The sequence below is a fragment of the Pinus tabuliformis genome, chromosome 9 (assembly GCF_031772625.1).
Source record: "Pinus tabuliformis cultivar Carrire ecotype Pingquan chromosome 9, CPIR1, whole genome shotgun sequence".
Lineage (NCBI taxonomy): Eukaryota > Viridiplantae > Streptophyta > Pinopsida > Pinales > Pinaceae > Pinus > Pinus tabuliformis.
This window is the reverse complement of record NC_142307.1, coordinates 1,495,754,035-1,495,772,645: the sequence shown is the minus strand read 5'-3', so window position 1 is coordinate 1,495,772,645 and position 18,611 is coordinate 1,495,754,035.

Below are 18,611 nucleotides of genomic sequence, written 5' to 3'. Positions count from 1 at the left end.
TCCTTTAGTATCCGGGGAATACAAGGACAATCACGATGGAAGTGGGTCCCTTTGCAAATGACACATGGCGATTTAGGCCCGGTCGGTGCAGTGTGTGGGTTTTTGTCAGCTGCCTTTTGCTTGCCCCCAGTCGCCTTCGCCATAGGCCCCTTCTGCTTCTTTTCTCTCTTCTTCTTTTCCTTCTTCTCCTTGGGAGGCTGACTTTTGCCAGCTCCACCTTGCAAAGAGGAAGGATCAGAGGAAGTATTGTAAGAAGTGGAAGGCTGGTGGGTAGTTCTAGACTGCTCTGACTGTTGATTCGACTGCTCAGGATTAGTGGCGATCTGGACTACATTAGTTGAAAAGAGCCATACAGGTAGGCCAATTGTCAATCCTGGAAGTGACAATGTTGCCATATGAGGCGCACCAACATCTCCCCAAGAGGAGAAGGGATTTGGACTTCCGCCAAGGTTGCTTCCTTGGTTGGTGGGCTCCATACTTTTCAACTGAAAGATCAACGTGGGAATAACAGGTGATTATGTTCCGCTTAAAATAAATTTTATTAACGACGCTTTTAGACACAAACTTGCTTTTTCATGTTTTAAGAGTCGAGAAAAAGCTAAAGATGACTCTAGTCGCCTTCGATGTTTTAATGAGCCCGAAGTGACAAATGCTCGGTTGGACTTTTTCAGTTATAGAGTTTGAAAAAGGCCAAAAGAAACTGCTCTGGAGATCTAGGCAGAGGGTGTGCCAAACCTTTCGCGAAACCACAGAATACGTTTTACGGTACGGGTGGTCGATCTTCGTGAATGCTGTGTTCACTGCATCGCGATCAGTAGGGCGGCCGACACGGCTTCCTAAGGATAAAGGATAAATGCCTATAGGGGTCTCCCAATATACGCGACGGTACGCGGGAGCACAAGTCCGTATTAGTGCCACCGACTCTCAGGAGGAATCACCCACCTTCGTAGAGATCGACAGTCACTATGTTTAACGACGCCGGAACACGTCTCTACCTAGACCTCTAGATGTTTGCGTTATGTTACAAAGCGTTGTTATGTAAATTGGGTTTATTTTAATGTTGATCTTGCTTAGCAGTTTGCCTTTAAGGATCACCACGAGATGTATATATACAACTTCCTAAATGCAATCTAAGATGAGAAGCAAAACTTTTCAATCTTTCAACTTTGAAAACCTTAATCTACTGAGGGAAAAGAAAGACACAACTTTTCGCACAGATCATAGAACACACACTAAAATGCAAATTTTCCTAAATCGTCAAGCACATAGTCAAATGCAAAATGCACAATGCAGATATTTCTTTTCGTTATCCTTAATGTTGATGTAAGACAAAAAGGAAACTGTTGTATAACTTTGAATCTAATTTCGAGCGAAAGTAAACAAGCTTGTCCAAAATCAAAAGACACCTTAAGATCGACTTGTTTAGACACTGGAAATGTATAGATTCAAACCATAAAATGAAAAACAAACAAACTCAAACAGCCATGAACAGTAATAAAACTAGCTCTTAAGATCACAAAGACACTTTTACGGTTCAGGATCTAAGAGGCCACAGCTATACTGGTTCGCTTTTCACAATGGGAAACTGTAACTAAAGCAAGAAATACTGAAAGAACAATCACAGCTTCATCACACAACTGAGGCGGAATAATATCAGGGAAAGTTGGTTTACAGCAAGTACAAATGACAAGCAATCAGCAGCAAAATAACAGTGAAAACAGGGCTAAGACACAGTGGGAAACCTCAGGAAGACATAGCCTAACTGGATCAGCGCAGGCTCTGGTCTGTCAAATTGACTCTCAGCACAGTTCCCGAAGGGAGTACCTGCGCTGGAATGCAGACTGCCTGTGGACAGCCTGCACTGAGACACGAGAGTTGCGTTTACAAGGATTTCCGGGTCATAAAAAGCTCAAAAATGCACTGTTTTTGCTGAAATAAAAAGCTATAGGTCAAGTACAAGCTAAGGGATGATCAAGAGGATGAAAAGCTATCACAAAGAGTACAAGAGTCTTTTGTAGATCAGCTCTTCAAATCATGAATCTGCTAAAAAATGAGCAAGAGTAGCAGCCCCTCTACTTCGCTTTTGATATAGTCAAAAGCTTTTCGATTTGGTACTCTTTGGTTTAGGAAATGAATAGCAAAGATACTACAAACACCAACAAGATACTAGGCTCCCCAGCGGAGTCGCCAGTTTGTTGTGGGGAAAAGTATCCGACTCGGATGACCCTATCCCTACTCTAAAGGTGACAGTCTTTAGCAACAACTGAAAGTAAAGCTTTAATGTTTTCCTTTATGAAAGTACAGAGAGAAGGAAGAAAAGATTAACCAACCGGTGTCTTTCGCTTTTGTCGATCCTTATCCTCTCTCTTTGTCTCTTATTCCCAGCTCCTTGCTCCCTTTGCCGGTCCAGCTACACACAGATCCTGCACAACAGAGAGAAGAAAACTACAAGATACATGTACTCATAATTGATGCATGGATTAGAGTGAATCAAATATACAAGTAAATACAATACATCAATGCAATACAAGTATATAGGAGAACATTCAAAGCTTTATTGATAAAAGTAACAGGGTTCTGAGAAGGTTACAACCATCAATGGCTCCAATCCAGCAGCACCTCCCCAGCAGCAAGAAGTCTCCTCTTCACCTCTGGAAAAACAATCACCCAATAGCTCTAACTGTAAACCAACAGCACTTCCTTACTTTGTACAAAATTCTAGCCTCCTTAGACCTCATAGAAGAGCTCTATATATAGGAGAGAAGAAGAAAGGATGAGTCAGCTTGAGACTGACATAAAGCTGCCTTGTGTCCTCTCCCTCTTCAGTTAAACTTCAGTTCTTGAGTCCACTTGGAGATCCTTGCTTACACATGGAGATCAAGTACCTCTTACTCATCACAGGGCGAATCCCATGAACCAAGTGTCAGTTTGGAAGCTTCCTAGGCAATTGACACCTTGCAGAATGACTGTGCCACTTGGCCAATCTCGCCCAGCGCAGGTAGCCTTCATTAGATTTGACTTTCAGCGCAGGTACAAGGAGGAGCAGTTGCATTCCAGCGCAGATGCTCAGTGGAGCAGCTGACATGATCCAAAAATAGCCTGTTTTTGAGTGTTTTCAGGTGGAGAACTGATGGGAAGTGCTGTGGTTTGCTGACCTTGTTCTTCTAGGGGTAAGAACAACATGTTTAGGGACTGAGGATCCCTGTAATTATCGACATTTCATGCTCCATGTTACGAGGCACAAAAATGTCTATAACACCATGGGCGCCATTTTCGAAACGTTATGATGACAGAACTTACAGGCCAGCTTGGTTTGCGTCACGATAGCTCAACTCCTTATTATCCACAAGCGAATGGCCTGGTTGAGTCCATCAACAAAGTTTTAGTTATCATGAACCGACGAATAATTGGTATTCATCGGTCGAATTGGCACAACATGTTATTTTTCACGCTTTGGGCGTACCGAACCTCAGTGAAAACATCAACAGGATTCACTCCTTTCCAACTAGTTTATGGTTTGGAAGCAGTGCTGCCCATTGAATGCGAAATCCCCTCACTTCAAATGGCTGTCGAATTACTTCCAGCTACCTCCGAACAGGAGAAGCGTTTATTATACTTAGCTCAATTAGATGAGACTCGACGTGACGCTGCATTGGCAATCGAGACTCACGCAAAACGTATGAAAGCTCAGTATGATTGAAACGTGACCCCTCGAAATTTTTCGGAAGGAGACCTAGTGCTATTATATGATCAGGCTAACGATAAATTAGGTGCTGGAAAATTCGTTCCTATGCGGCATGGGCCCTACATTGTCAAGCGAAAGCTAGCAAAAGGGGCCTATGAGCTGGTAGATTTTTACAGGGACTCTTTGGGTAAACCCAGAAATGGACTTTACCTAAAGAGGTATTATGCTTAAAGGATGGGTATGGAGATTTAGTTAGGTTAGATTTTTCTTTCTAGCTGGTGTGTTTGTTAGTATAGACAGTGTGCTTAGCTTAGAAAGTGTGTTTTTCGTCGTTATTCTGGCTTATCTTGGTTTTACTATTGATATTGCAGATGTCGACGCCTCTCCAAACGTACATTGGATTCGCTGATGGTGCTTGTCGTAGTACACGGAATATCTCTTCCGCAGCTTGGGTTATCTATTCGCCCTCTGACGAGTTAGTTTCTATGCATGGGGTGAGCCTCGGTCAAACAACAAACAACATTGCAGAATACAGTGTAGTGATTGAATTATTGTCTGAATCCATTTCGTTTGGGATTCGGAGTTTGATAGTGAGGTTAGATTCTTAACTCGTTGTATTAAAGCTTAATAGGGTATATGCCATTAGAAATCCAGTGTTATTAAGGTTATTTTTGAGAGTGCATCTCTTGGAACGTGAATTTGATTACATTGAATATCAACATATTCCAAGGTCTTTAAATACATTAGCAGATGCAATTGCCTCTCGAATGTTAGACAGACATTTGTGATAATCATACATGTAAATTTAAAAACATTTCATCACACATGTTTAACAAGATAAGCCGGTAATAATGATATATATAGATAGGAGTGCGTCAAAAAATACATCGTCTTCGATCATAGGTTGAAAAACACCTTATGATCGACAAAAATGATAAGTACAAAAAACCAAAATGTCACATGTGTCTACAAAAGTGACCATCCAATCACTGGTGGTGCTCTCTATACGACACCACTGCACGGACTACCCTACACAAGAACCTCCTAAAAGGTCCTGAGACTGCAACCACATAGCGCTGAAGTCTGATAGGAATATCATCTATGATCATCTCTGGTATGTCTGTCGTAAGATGCTCTAGGTCTTGTTCCAACTCAGCTAAGGTCTCTTCGGCCGTGTCCTGTGGGGCCGGTGCTGGTGCAACTGGTACTCTCCTCTCGAAAGGCCGGAAATTGGCTAGACGTTGTGGACCTACATCTGCATTTTGAAACTTGTCACTGTCAGCTTTGAGACGATATAAAAACAAAAAAACAAAAATAGATAATTTAAAAACTTGTGAAAAATGAAGTACCTGTGTCGTCCCACTATTCTCCCGGTGGAAGAATCATGTCCGGATCTCCACGAAAATCAACTCCGGCATAAGGAAAATCCTGTATCGAGAAGACCTGGTTCTCTAACCAGTGAAAATACTCCGGTCTAAATCGGACAACCTCCGTGCCCTCGTCAGGATGACGGGCCATCACCGCAACCCATCGCATCAACTTAGGCTCTCGGGGAGGCCCAACCTCAACAGTGAGTTGCTGTGGGATCAGCATCGGAACCCTCTCTAGGTCAAAACTCACAACTAAAGGCCCATAACCAAAAGCCTTCAGCTGTCCGTTTTTGGTCCTAGTCAGTTGGCCCTTTAAGTTGGCCAACACAGCATCGCACGAGTTGAAAATGGTGCCACGATAGCAATCACTCGCCATCCGCATCTGGGATCCAGTGGCAATGTGCAAAGCGGCAGCCCTGCAAAGTCTGGTAACTGTAAAGGCAATTACCATAAGTTCAGGTCGGGATATCTTTTTGATTTCTATCCCCTTATCCTGGTTTTGATTATTACACCACTCTAGTCGGATACTAGCAATGGACTGGCCACCCGGCCTAGTCCCGGACAGAGTCAATTGTTCGCCCCTCTTGGGAAAACTAGTGAGAAAGTAAATATCTGAGGGCTCTATCTCGAGCTGGTGCCCTCCAATGTAAAAACACTGATCCTGAACGTTCCACCTTTCAACTAGCCACTCTAGAAAGCGCACCTGGGCCCTCATGCCAGGTATGACCCAGTATTTGTAAAGACCGCATGCCTTCAAAGCATCAATGGAAGGTTGGTGATTAATCGCGGCCAAATAAACATCTTCGTGTTCTCTCTCGCGCCAATCAAGCATGGTGGGCAATATACACACCATAAAACATATGTTAGAGTCCATAAAATTGAAAGTTTTTGGTTCATTTTGGAGAAATGAGAGTTTCAAAATCCTTTAGGCGGTGTACGCAGCCCGCCTTTAGAGACAGGGCGTATGTACGCAGGTTATCTTAAGGCAAGCTGCGTATGCCCAGCATTTTCCCAACTGAGAAAATGTCGAGGTACGCAGGTCACCCATCGAGCACCTGCGTACCCCGAACAACGGACCTTGAAACCCCCAAGGCCTCCAAAAAATGAAACTAAACCTTAAAAAAAAATTCTAAACAGATGGAAATGCAAGGGAGGATGTTGTAGAATACCTGATGAGACGGCGTTCGGTATCGACGGTCGGATTCTCCGCAGTGTCCACGGGAAGTTTCTTGCCAAAAGCCCTTTTTCTCTCCTCAACAGTAAAATGGTAAAAATGAAATGGTAAAAGCCCTTTTTATAGGTTTTTTGAGTAAATAAATGTCAAATTTGTTTATTTTCCACCATGAAAAGGTATTTTTCAAAGTATTTTTATCTATCTTCAAACAGGTATGAGTAATGTGTTGGTTTTTGTGCAGGATAAAAGGATTTTCAGGGAAAATTTTCATTTTTCACAAACAAAAACATCAGAGTCATCTTTTAAGCCCTTTTCTGACTCCTAAAACATGAAAAGATTGTCGAGCGTTTCTTTTACACTCGTTAAAACGGAATTAAAAGACGATCCCCTTATAGCCCTTTTCTGACCGTAAAAACAGGAAAAGATTGCCGGATTTTTGTCGTTTCAAATTCGATACTGGAAATAAAACGACGTGTCCTTGATCGCTTTTTACCTTTCAGGTCAAAGACACTAATCATGAAAGTACTCCTTGGTCGTAAGATCAAGCGGTTCTCTCAAGTATTATTTTATACTTTTTCGGGCTTGGGAGACACAAATTTACAAAAAAGTTCAACCCTGGAGTCTTCTTAAGTTTTTTCAGACTCTCTAAAATTGAAAAAAGCTGAGTTTCTCCTATACTGGACTCGTTAAAATTTCACAGTAAAGGACCTGTTCGATTACAAACAGGAACGGACCACTCCTTCTTAGGGTTCAAATCAAAACTAAGTTGGACTCATCCGAAGGATGAGCTTATAATCAAGCATATGTTATCCTCCTCAAAGCTTGTAAAAAATAAAGAGGTACTTGCCAGAAATGGTGGGGGAAAAGAGAGAAAAATGAGCCTATTTGTTATCCTTTGTCTCAGAAGAAGCCTTACCACCACTCTTGAACATGACACTTTTCATTCACCTGGGTTGGGAAATCCTTTGCCTCACAAGTTGATCAAACCACATTGAAAGTCTTCAGCCGGGAATTAACTTTGGGTCAAATGTCACCAAGCCATCTGTTGTGTCGTTATGTGTTCAAGAGGTCACTGCAAATAAACCATTCATCTGCAAAATACCCGTCATCCATCTCGACCATCCCTGAGTCAGTCCTTACAGCTATGTTTCTTCAACTTGATCTATGATTTCGTGTTGTAGGCTTGCCTGCAATGGGTCACTTTCTATCGACATCAGCACATTATCTAGAAAGATGACCTAGAAATCGTCAGTACCTTGAAATCTGCATCCATCAATGGCAGGTTTCTCGCCTTTGACGACGGTTTACATCATTGACTTTCGATCGAAGGATTCCGTGAAATGTTCAACGTCAGCTCATTCATTCACATCTCATGGATTGTACTAGGTACTTTGAGAACCATTGACATCACTGGTGGTCTCTCTCACACTTGTTAACAGTTTACATCATTGACTGGTAATAAAGTGGTTTCTACCATGTTCGACATCAACTCATTTATTCACATGGATAGAATCGTACTATTTCGGGAAGTAGAAATGAAGACCCTGGATCTAGTTTCCACCATCCAGGCTGCGAGGAGTTTTGTATTCATTGTATAGTAGACCAACTATAAATAGATGGCTGCATCCATACTGTGTCTACACAAGTCTATGATTATGATGTACTGCAAAATCATTCCTGTATCAGAGCAGTAGTTAGTTTGTTAGTTAAAGTTTTCAATCTGAGTATGGGAATGCCTACCTCAGCGATGATATGATCTTATATATGTATTTTGTGTTGAATATTTGTAGGTTCCGACTGGGCTCTCCACAAGATAATCCTTGAAATGATAAAGTACTTCACCCTTCCTAGATGATATGAAACCCTAATCTACTACAGGCTTCACACTTTAGGGGGCAATCTGTTACACTAAAATTTGTCACCATGACTATTTGCAGTTAGTATGGCTCCATCAACTATCATACTATCCTCCTTGGCAAGTCTCATACCTCTGCTCTTCATGTCAAACTCCAAGAAAGAGAGAAAGTCTTTAAAAATCTATATATCTCTCGGTACGCAGTTTCTCTTAGCCTTACCTGCGTGTACGCACCCCAAGTTCACAATACCTGCATACTTGTACGCTCTGTCTATAAAGGGGTGGGTGTGTACTCCTGTAAAGGTCAAAAGGCGCAAGTTTCACTTCAAAAAAGTTACTTGTGGTCATTTCTAGAGCATTCTAGAAGCTTGTTTGACGTGTATTGGGCGCCTCCAGATGGTTCATGTATCCCTATGAAAGAGGAACTTATCCCATCAAGAGGGGAGCTATCCCATTCAAAGAGGGGCTTATCCCATTGATGGTGGACCTGATTAACTTCCTCTAGAGCACTATAAATACAGGCATTGGGCCAGAAGGAGGGGAGGTTGAAAGCTGAGCATTCCTAAGGGTAGATGCTGCTGGAATTAGGACTCCCTTATAGAGCTTGAGAGGAGAGATTCCCATCCTTTCCTAGCCTTATTTGGAAGTGGGTGAGCTGATCAAAGTAAAGGAAAACTCTTGTTGGACCCTAGGAGGGTCCTGCACAACACCAAGGCTCAGGTTGTAATGGTTTCTTTTGTTTCCACTTAATACAAATAAACTCATTTTTCTCAACAGATTGTTATTCATGATTTGTTTCACATACTCCTTGGTCTGTATGATAAATATGTTTTATTTTATAAGTTATTCAGGTGCTATTTAATCTTTTGGCTTGTTAGTGAATGCAGGTTTCGAAGAGAAGGAGGAGCTCATCCGGATCGGCGAGGCTGGACTACTACAAAGCGTTGGACTAAAGGTATGTTATAATCACCTGATTACTTGTATTCTAAATGCATATTTAGAGAAAGGTAGTGTTTACTTGTCTTGTTTGTCACTAGAAAGCCTTAGCTTCTAGGGAGGTCGGTTTTGTCCGCAAAATTGACTCTTTCCGCATGACAACAAGGTAAAAATACAAATTGGTACTTATAAAGATATAATATTGTGTGATGTAATGCCAATGGATGTATGCCATGTATTGCTGGGAAGACCTTGGCAGTTTTGTTGGAAAGCTATTCATGATGGGAGGAAAAATACTTATACTCTAGAGAAGGATGGAAATAAGCATACACTGCTGGCATTGAAGGATGAAGCTGACAAAGGAGCACCTGGAAATAGTTGTATGCTGATGAATGGAAAGGAGCTATTGCAAGAGGTTGGAAAAGGTGAAGAAATGCATTTTGCTATCATAGGGAGACCTAAGGTAATTTTGACTTCCACAAACTTAGATGATTTACCTAAAGAAATCAAAACTCTATTGAATGATTTTGCTGATATTATTGTGGATGAGTTTCCAAATGCACTGCCACCAATCAGGAGTATTAGTCATCATATTGATCTAATACCAGGAGCAAGTTTGCCAAACAAAGAAGCATACAGATTAACTCTTCAAGAGAATGCAGAAGTTGGAAAACAAGTGCAAGATCTGATGAATAAGGGAGTAATCATGGGGAGTCTTCGTCCATGTGTTGTACCAATAGTACTCAGTCCAAATAAAGGAGGTGAATGGCGTATGTGTACAGATTCCAGAGCCATAAACAAGATCACTATCAGGTGTATTTTTCCTTTACCACACATGGATGATTTGATGGATTGTTTGAGTGCGTCAAAGTATTTTACTAAAATAGATCTGAAGAGTGGATATCATCAAATAAGAAATAGAGAAGGAGATGAATGGAAGACTACATTTAAAATAAACAGTGGGTTGTATGAGTGGTTAGTGATGCCTTTTGGACTCACTAATGCACCTAGCACGTTCATGCGATTGATGAATGAAGTCTTGAAGGAATATGCAGGAAAGTTTGCCATTGCTTATGTTGATGATATTCTAGTTTTTAGTACAAGTAAAGAAAAAACATCTAGAGCATCTTAAATTGGTTTTAAGAACTCTACAGAAAGAGAAACTACTGATAAATCTGAAGAAATGTAGTTTCATGAAAGAAGAATTAACTTACATGGGATTTGTAGTTTCTAAAGAATGTTTGAAAATGGATCCAGAGAAAGTCCAAGCAATTTGGAACTAGCCTATTCCAAGGAATATATTTTAGGTAAGAATTTTTCATGGTCTTGCAAGTTTTTATAGTAAATTTATTAGAGGTTTTAGTCAGATTTGTGCGCCAATTCTTGAAATAATCAAGGAGACTAATCAGCCATTCAAGTGGATAGAAGCAGTAGACATGAATTTTAAGTTACTGAAGAGGAAATTCATAGAGAACCCAGTTTTGGCTTTACCTTATTTTGAAAAAGTATTTCAAGTTGAAACAGATGCTAGTGGAGTTGCGCTTCGAGCAGTTTTGAGTCAGGAATAGAGACCACTAGCATACCTCAGTGAGAAATCAAATGAAGCTAAGAAGAAGTATTCTTATTATGGTAAATAATTTTATGCTATTGTACAAGCCTTAAAAAAATGGAGATATTATTTGCTACCAAAGGAGTTTATATTGTATTCTGACAATCATGCATTACAGTTCATAAACAACCATTGAAAATTGAACCAGAAACATGCCAAGTGGGTAGAGTTTCTGCAGAGCTTTACTTTTGTGATAAAACACACAAGTGGTAAGTTGAACAAAGTTGTTAATGCTTTAAGTAGGGTAAATTTCATTGAATTTCATTGTGCAAGAATTCAAAGTTGGTGTCGTAGGATTTGAAGAAATGGTTGAAATGTATAAAAATGATGCAGCTTTCAAAGATATTTATACAACAATACAAAATCCAATAGTTCATAACAAAAGTCAATGGCTATATTATCTTATCCAATGAGGTTTATTGTTTAAAGGAAACAAGTTGTGCATTCCCAAATGTTCTATGAGGGAAAACATAATAAAGAAGAAACATAGTGAAGGATTATGTGGTCACTTTGGACAATAAAAAGCTTTGCTTAGGTAAATGCTTTTTACTATTGGCCTAAGATGCAGATTGATGTTAAGATATTTGTTGAGAAGTGCAGGATATCTCAACATGATAAAGGGAGAAGCATGAATACAGGATTGTACTAGCCATTGCCAATACCAGACAGACCATGGGACGCAGTTAGCATGGATTTTGTTTAGGGGTTACCTAAAGCTCAAAGGGGGAATGATTCCATTTATGTTGTGGTAGATATATTTTCCAAGATGGCACATTTCATTGCATGTAAGGAGACTAGTGATGCAACACATATTGCTAATCTATTTTTTTTTAGAAATTGTAAGATTACATGGATTGCCTGTAAGTATTGTATCTGATAGAGATACAAAGTTTGTAGGTCATTTCTAGAGAACTCTTTGGAAGAAACTAGGTACTAGCCTCAGTTTTAGTTCAGCATACCATCCTCAAACAGATGGACAGACCGAAGTGGTAAACAGAAGCCTGGGAAACATATTGAGAAGTTTAGTGTATCAAAATCATAAGCAGTGGGATTTAGCACTAGCTCAGGCTGAGTTTCCTTATAATGACACTCCAAACCGAAGTACTGGAATGAGTCCATTTCAGATTGTTTTTGGGATGAATTGAAGAGGTGTGTATGAGCTCAAAAATCTGGGTAAACAAGAGACAAGAAGTGCAAAAGCTGAAGAGTTTGTAGAGTAGATGTAGAGACTACAAGAAGATGTCAAAGGCAGATTGCAGGAAAGTAGTTGCAAATACAAACAAAGAGCAGATATGAAAAGAAGAGAGAAAGAATTCCAAGTGGGAGATTTAGTGATGGTGTATTTGAGAAAAGAAAGATTTCCTGCTAAGACTTACAATAAACTAAAAATGAAAAAGATAGGACCATGTAGAATTGTAAGAAAGTTTTCAACTAATGCTTATGAAATTGAATTTCCAGAAGGAATTGGAATATCACCTATCTTCAATGTTTCAGATTTGTATCCATACAAAGAGACAGAGACAGAGATACAGGAGGAAACTATAGAAGATGAATTTCAAACTTTGAAATGGGAAGAACAAATGCCAAAGACAGTTAAGAAAGAGTTGGAAGCTGTTTTGGAGAAAAGAGTATCCAAAAGAGCCATAGGACAAGTTTATTTTCAATATCTAGTCAAATGGAAAGGACAGCCAGTGGAGGATGCTAGTTGGTTGATAACAACAAAGTTGTAGAAGTATGGAGTAAAACCTGAAAGTTTGAGGGATGATTGTTTTCTTCCCCGGGAGTCTGATGCAGGAACATCTAGACTTAGCCAACAATGTGATGGTTTGTTCACATGTTGTGGCTAAATGAGGTGAATTTCACTGACCTAAGTGGTCAAAAGTCAGTTTGGTAGAGAGGGTTGGATCTCTCGAAAATGATCTTTACTTCATTATTGTAATAATTAGAAAATTGTCTTATTTTAGACTAAGGGATAAGTTGTTAACATAGGTGTGTAATACAGCTTAAAAAGAGAGATTTGATTGTTAGATTGATTAAAATAGAGATCGAGTTGATGGTACAATTAGAATAGGATTTGACTCGTAAAGAGAAGAAAATGTAATCGAAAGGGATTAGCTGAGATGATTGAGAATTGAGTAAGAGGTGAGAGTTTGAGTGTTAGATAGGGGTTTTAGATTGAGATGGAGGTCAAACAAATTGTTATAATTGAGCCAAGTGGGCCAAGACTCTGTAACTTCTATTATATTGAAGAAATTGATTCAGTGTGCATTTGTGTGTTAATCCTGGTGTAGACTCTCATTTACCTCTGTGTATCCGTGTTCTGAAATGTAAATGGGTATTTTCTCTATTTTCACACTTTAATGGTAAATCTCAGTATTTATGTGTTTTTTCACTAAATCGTGGTCATTTAGTGTTAATAAGTAATCTTTAAAATAAGCGCTAAACCACTTGTTAAGCACTTTATTTAACTTTGATTTAATGCACGTGGTTGTATTGGAAAAGTGGGTTTTTCCAGTGAAGGTGGTTATTGGGTGAAGGAAAAGTGGTAAGTGGTAATTCGTGGTGGTCACCCGATTCCATTAACCAAGCGACACGTAGCACTCGGGTGGAGAGAGAAAACCACTTTATCGGGTGGGTAATCTCCATGTCACCCTTTGCTCATTTAATGAGGGGGATTTAGTACTATGGTATGATATTGCCAACGAGGAAACGTGACCCAAAAAGTTTTAAACCCCATGGAAAGGACCCTACATTATTAAACATTTCCTTTTGAAAGGAGCTTACATCTTAACAAAGCCTAATGGGACCTGTCTGAAAAACCCCATCAACAAGCTCTACCTCAAAACATTCCATCCCAAACCATAAGTTTGGCCTTTTGATGTATATATGTACCATGATTTATATTTATGATTACCTCTATATTGATTTACATTAAACTATACTCTCATCTTTTGTCATATATGGATGACCGATTGGCTTACCACCATGGGCTTGCTAACTGTTCTTCTCAATCGTCGCAAAATCTTGTTGTAATAATGTGGGTCATATACTCTCTAGATCATTTTTTTTCTATCAAAATACCATATTTATTGGGTCAACCACTAATAATCAAGTTGAATACAATGCCTTCATAAGCCTTATGGTGAATGCCTCTCAGTTATGTATTTGGCATTTGCATGTGTTTCTTGATTCTGAGCTTGTCTTATCGTAGTTGAATAGTGCCTCCAACATTCATGACCCTTGTGTTTTCTGAAGGTACCTGTATGCGCAAACATTAGCATGTGGTTTTAATCATATCAAACTTACACTTATACCAAGATGCCGAAATCATCTTGTTGGCCACATAGCTAATCAAATACTAGATTGTCAAGCGTTACATACTAGTCATCATTGAGATAGATAAAGCATAATGAAAGGAACCATCACACCAATAACTGCAAATACATCATATGTATACATGCATCATCAGTAAAGACACATCACAAGAGTCATAAAATACGGTATATCTCATATGGATATATATATATATATATATATATATATATATATATATATATATATATATATAATGTTTATATACATCGGCTAACCATCACTAGAAAACATTAATCATCTACCTAAAAGATGGGAGCATCCTCATAACGGTTGCTTCCCCTAGTACATGAAAGGGACATGTAAAGTTGGTTCTCATCACCACATGCATCACTAGTGGACCTTCTCTCTCCCCCTGCCTTGAACCCAAAATAGGTTGCATCATGGCTGCTACAATTGCCACTCGCCGGAGAAATGAGCACCACACCCTATCTGGTGTCACCATTCTCTGAATGTCATCCTCACCAAGAATAGCCTAGTCAGACTCAAGCAACCCAAGAAAAAGTTCCATCAATTGTTGACTCATGTTTATCTCTTATCCTTGACAAACACCACATGGGCCCACAACCTCTACATCTCTAGGTGGAGCCCTACCAACTCTCTCACCTCTTGGGGGGAACCTATATCCAATCATGCTCACTGCATTAGGAACTCCTCCATGACCCCCTCCTATGGTTGTCGCTACCTAGGCACAACCAACCCATCTCGATGTTGTCTTTAGACACCATCAACACTAGCCAATACATTTCAGGGGCACTGATGAGGATCCATATCTATAAAAAAAACATATCTAGTGTCAATACAAGGTACACCATAAGTAGCATATAAATGAAAATTTTGAATGAATATAGACACACATACTCACATACTTGTGGGACCCTAAGTGTACCTTGGGGGAAACTCATGTCAGGGTCACCCTTGAATTCCATTCCCACTGAAAGAAACTCCATAATGAAATTAGGCTTGGACATAAACCAACCCTTGACAGTCTCGGTCCAGTACCAACACACCTCTCCACCACCACCTTGGGGCACTATTAGAGCCCACCGTGTCATCGATGGATCCCTCGGTGGAGTAGGGTCCACTCGTATGATTTGGCACAACATGAACACCCGCTCATATAAAATTCTACACAATATTATACTATATTGGAAGCCATGTATCTCTCATTGTACCACTTACAACAACTACATCATCATCCTTCACTGGACTAAACTAGCCCAATCAAAGAATGTACAAGCATGCACCCACTTCAAAACTACTAGTTGCACCCCTGTAATCTGGTATGGAGTAGTTGTCCCACAAATTTGGATGATCATCTCACCACTTCTCATCTACCCAAGTCCATAATGGGCTCAACCTTGATGCTACCTCCATTAAAAGGATCAACTCCACAAAATTGTGTCGCCCAATTAGCCAGTCTAGGCCCTTCGCGTGAAAACTCTATATTGTGAATGAGAATTCGGTCCACCATATATCAAATCCCTATCGATCTAGTTGAAATATAACAACAAAAAATTAGTAAGTCCTTTTGCAATCTCAAAAGAGGGTTCTGAAGGAATTTCAACACCCCTTAGCCAATTAATGTTGCCTTCATCCGGGCATCAAAAGCAATCGCATCTCGAAGATCCTGCTAATCTCTCAATCACCACAACACCATCTAGTAGATGGGGCTCCCATAAGGTCAGTAAGAGAAGGAAAAAGGAAAAAATGAGGCCAAATCACTAAATTTCCAAAATATGGTGGCCAACGCAACTTTTTTTTCAAATAGTATTATGGGCCTTTGGTCAATTCCATTAACATACGTGAGGGACCTTGAGCCTATGTCTTGTACAACCATGACAATGTCAGGATTGTTCCAATGTATCTCATGAGGCCCCCTCGAACGGGGTCTCGCATCTGTTTTCTGCATCATTTTTTTTTTGCGTCATTCTTTTTCGCACTATCATCTCAGTTGTTTCTTCCTCACTCGTAGGCTCTCATGTGATTTTGAGACAATCGCCTGCAAGAATTTGGTAGTTTTTCCTAAACATGACCATGCAGTCCACCCTATCTGACTTACCTAGAGAAGAATTACTGAATTGACCAATGGATTCTTGCAATGACTCACCTGGATCTCCTCGCTCGAAGAAGGGATACTCTGACTCACTACAATGGACGAAATGATTGTTGGGCTCCACAGCAATCATTTCGTCAGCAAGTACAAATGAGGTGGCAATGCAGGCTCGACTGCTCTTATATTCACTATTTTATTCATTCTTCCATAGCCCCATATGGGAGCCCACAAGCTCCTTTCACAAAAGTGTTAATGGCATTGAGATTAGGACATATTCATTTACACCATGCTACACCTCTTTCAATTCATCCAAATTTTTCATTTTTAGACCCATTTCACATTCAAATTACCTACGAGGTGTGCCTTTCTGCGTTTTTAGATACACCTATTTTATTATTTCTAGTATACATGTTTTTATATAAATATGATTTCACTTGGTGTATTGTTTTTTAATTTGCAGGTCATTGGCAACTTTCGTACTGAACTCAATCCCCTAGTAGACCAATAGACTATTAAGGTACCATTATTCAGTAAGCATGATAGGTTTCCTCAAAAGCCATGCATATCCTTACATCATTTATTCGAAATTAACTATAAGGTCCACCATCTCGGTCGTTTTTCATCACCCTCCACATGTACATGTTAAATGTTCATGTTGGTTGATGGAGCCTGACCCGCATGGATTACTCCTATTTTAAGTTCATCTAACACTACTAGTATCCATGACTACATTCTTTGGCCTAGGATTGATCTCATTTGCACACCTTCAAGAAAAGCCTCATATCTCTTCTTCACCTTCCTTCTTATTGTCCCCCTGCCAGGCCAACATTCTTTTTGCAACATGATGAATGCACAACTGCATTCCACACTTGACCTACCATCCATCCACATTACATTAGACCATGTGTGTTATCACATTTGTTTCACCAACTTCACACAAAAACCAACCAATGGCCCCCCCACCCTTTGTATATACCCACATACATCATTATGCAGGCCACCATACTCTAAGGGTAGTTGTCTCAGTGTTTGTACATCCAAAACAACTTTTAAATTCTTTTGTCAAGTGTAGAAATATTTTTTGGAAAAAGGATTCTCACTTGTATTTTTGTGTCAATTACTTGGGGCAGTCCCTTGTCACCCTTTTTTGGAGATTTCCTTTAACTACATCACACCCACATCATTCATGACCATATGATTCCCTCATCCACTATGATCATTAGAATATACATACATCTCCCTTCGACTTCCTACATACCTTAGGGGCATACACCTTATCACTTTTGTATTTGAATGCCACCACCTGCATTATAGCTTCATCCTTTGGAATTTTCCCAGTATCCCTCATATACTATTAACTTTCCTTATCATGCCTTTGCCCCATTATGTTACAACATCTTCCTAAACTTCATATGGATTTCCCATAATCAATTTTCAAATAGTTTGCGCTTCTTTTATATCGACATCAACATTAATCTTCGAGAAAGAAAGTAGTAACTTGATTGAACCCCATGTTTACAGGACTATCTAAGGTGAAACAGTGGGAACCATCATTACTAATTCATTTCATGAATCACTCTAATGTTCGACACCAACATAAGTTTTCACGTCATGGGTGTATTGTACCTATGACCATTACAATTCTCTCATTTAGTTGAACACCCATGCGTATGATTGTACCTCATTCAGAAATGCTTTGTATATGATGCACGTGGGCACCCAGTTCAGCCTATTTGTTAGAGATGCCACTGAGTGTGAAAGTAGTTATCTTCTATAGGCAACATCATGTCAAACAATTCAATGCTGACTTGACGAGATTTTCCTGAATGTTTGTAATAATTCAGTCGCAGTCATCATAATGAGCATGTGATATAACCGCCTGATATAGACACTTTTGTTTCAGTATTTGTGTAGAGCATAATTTTGTTTTAGTTCTCAGTCGCATCAATATGCCTGCTCCTAACTTCACACTTCAAGGCGCATCTATTGTTATGAAAAAATGGTACACTCATTTGTGCACAATAGAAAGCACTTAGAGCCAGTAAGAAACATGTACAGAGGATACATTTTGAGCTGGAAACATTAGGAAAAGAAAAACTTAAAAGCTTTTCCTAAAGTTGATTTAAAAAAGCATTAGTCGGGAGTGCTCCAAAGACGTTTCTTCATGACATCACGAGATTTTCTTCGATAGTTGTGAGGGTTGTTAGAAGCGCAATCAACACCTTGGGATGCAAACTTTCTTGAAAAACAGTCAAGCTCTTGACATGATGGGTTGAACAGTTGAGCCATAAGCACCAAGAAGCCTTAATGGAAAGAGGACAATACGTATCATCTCATTTATGAGGGAAACAACCTCATTGATGAGCCAAAGGAGGGAAGGGGTGTTCAAAATTTATGTAAATGAAATAGCATGGAGAGCCGAAAATAAGAGGATGTTATGCATTGTTATGTTGCAAAAATTGCTCCAAACCAATCAAGCATTTGTTATGAGAAGTCCACTATTTGGGAGAGTTCTCTTTGCTTCTTTGGGAAGGAAAGAGCTTGCAAAAGAAAT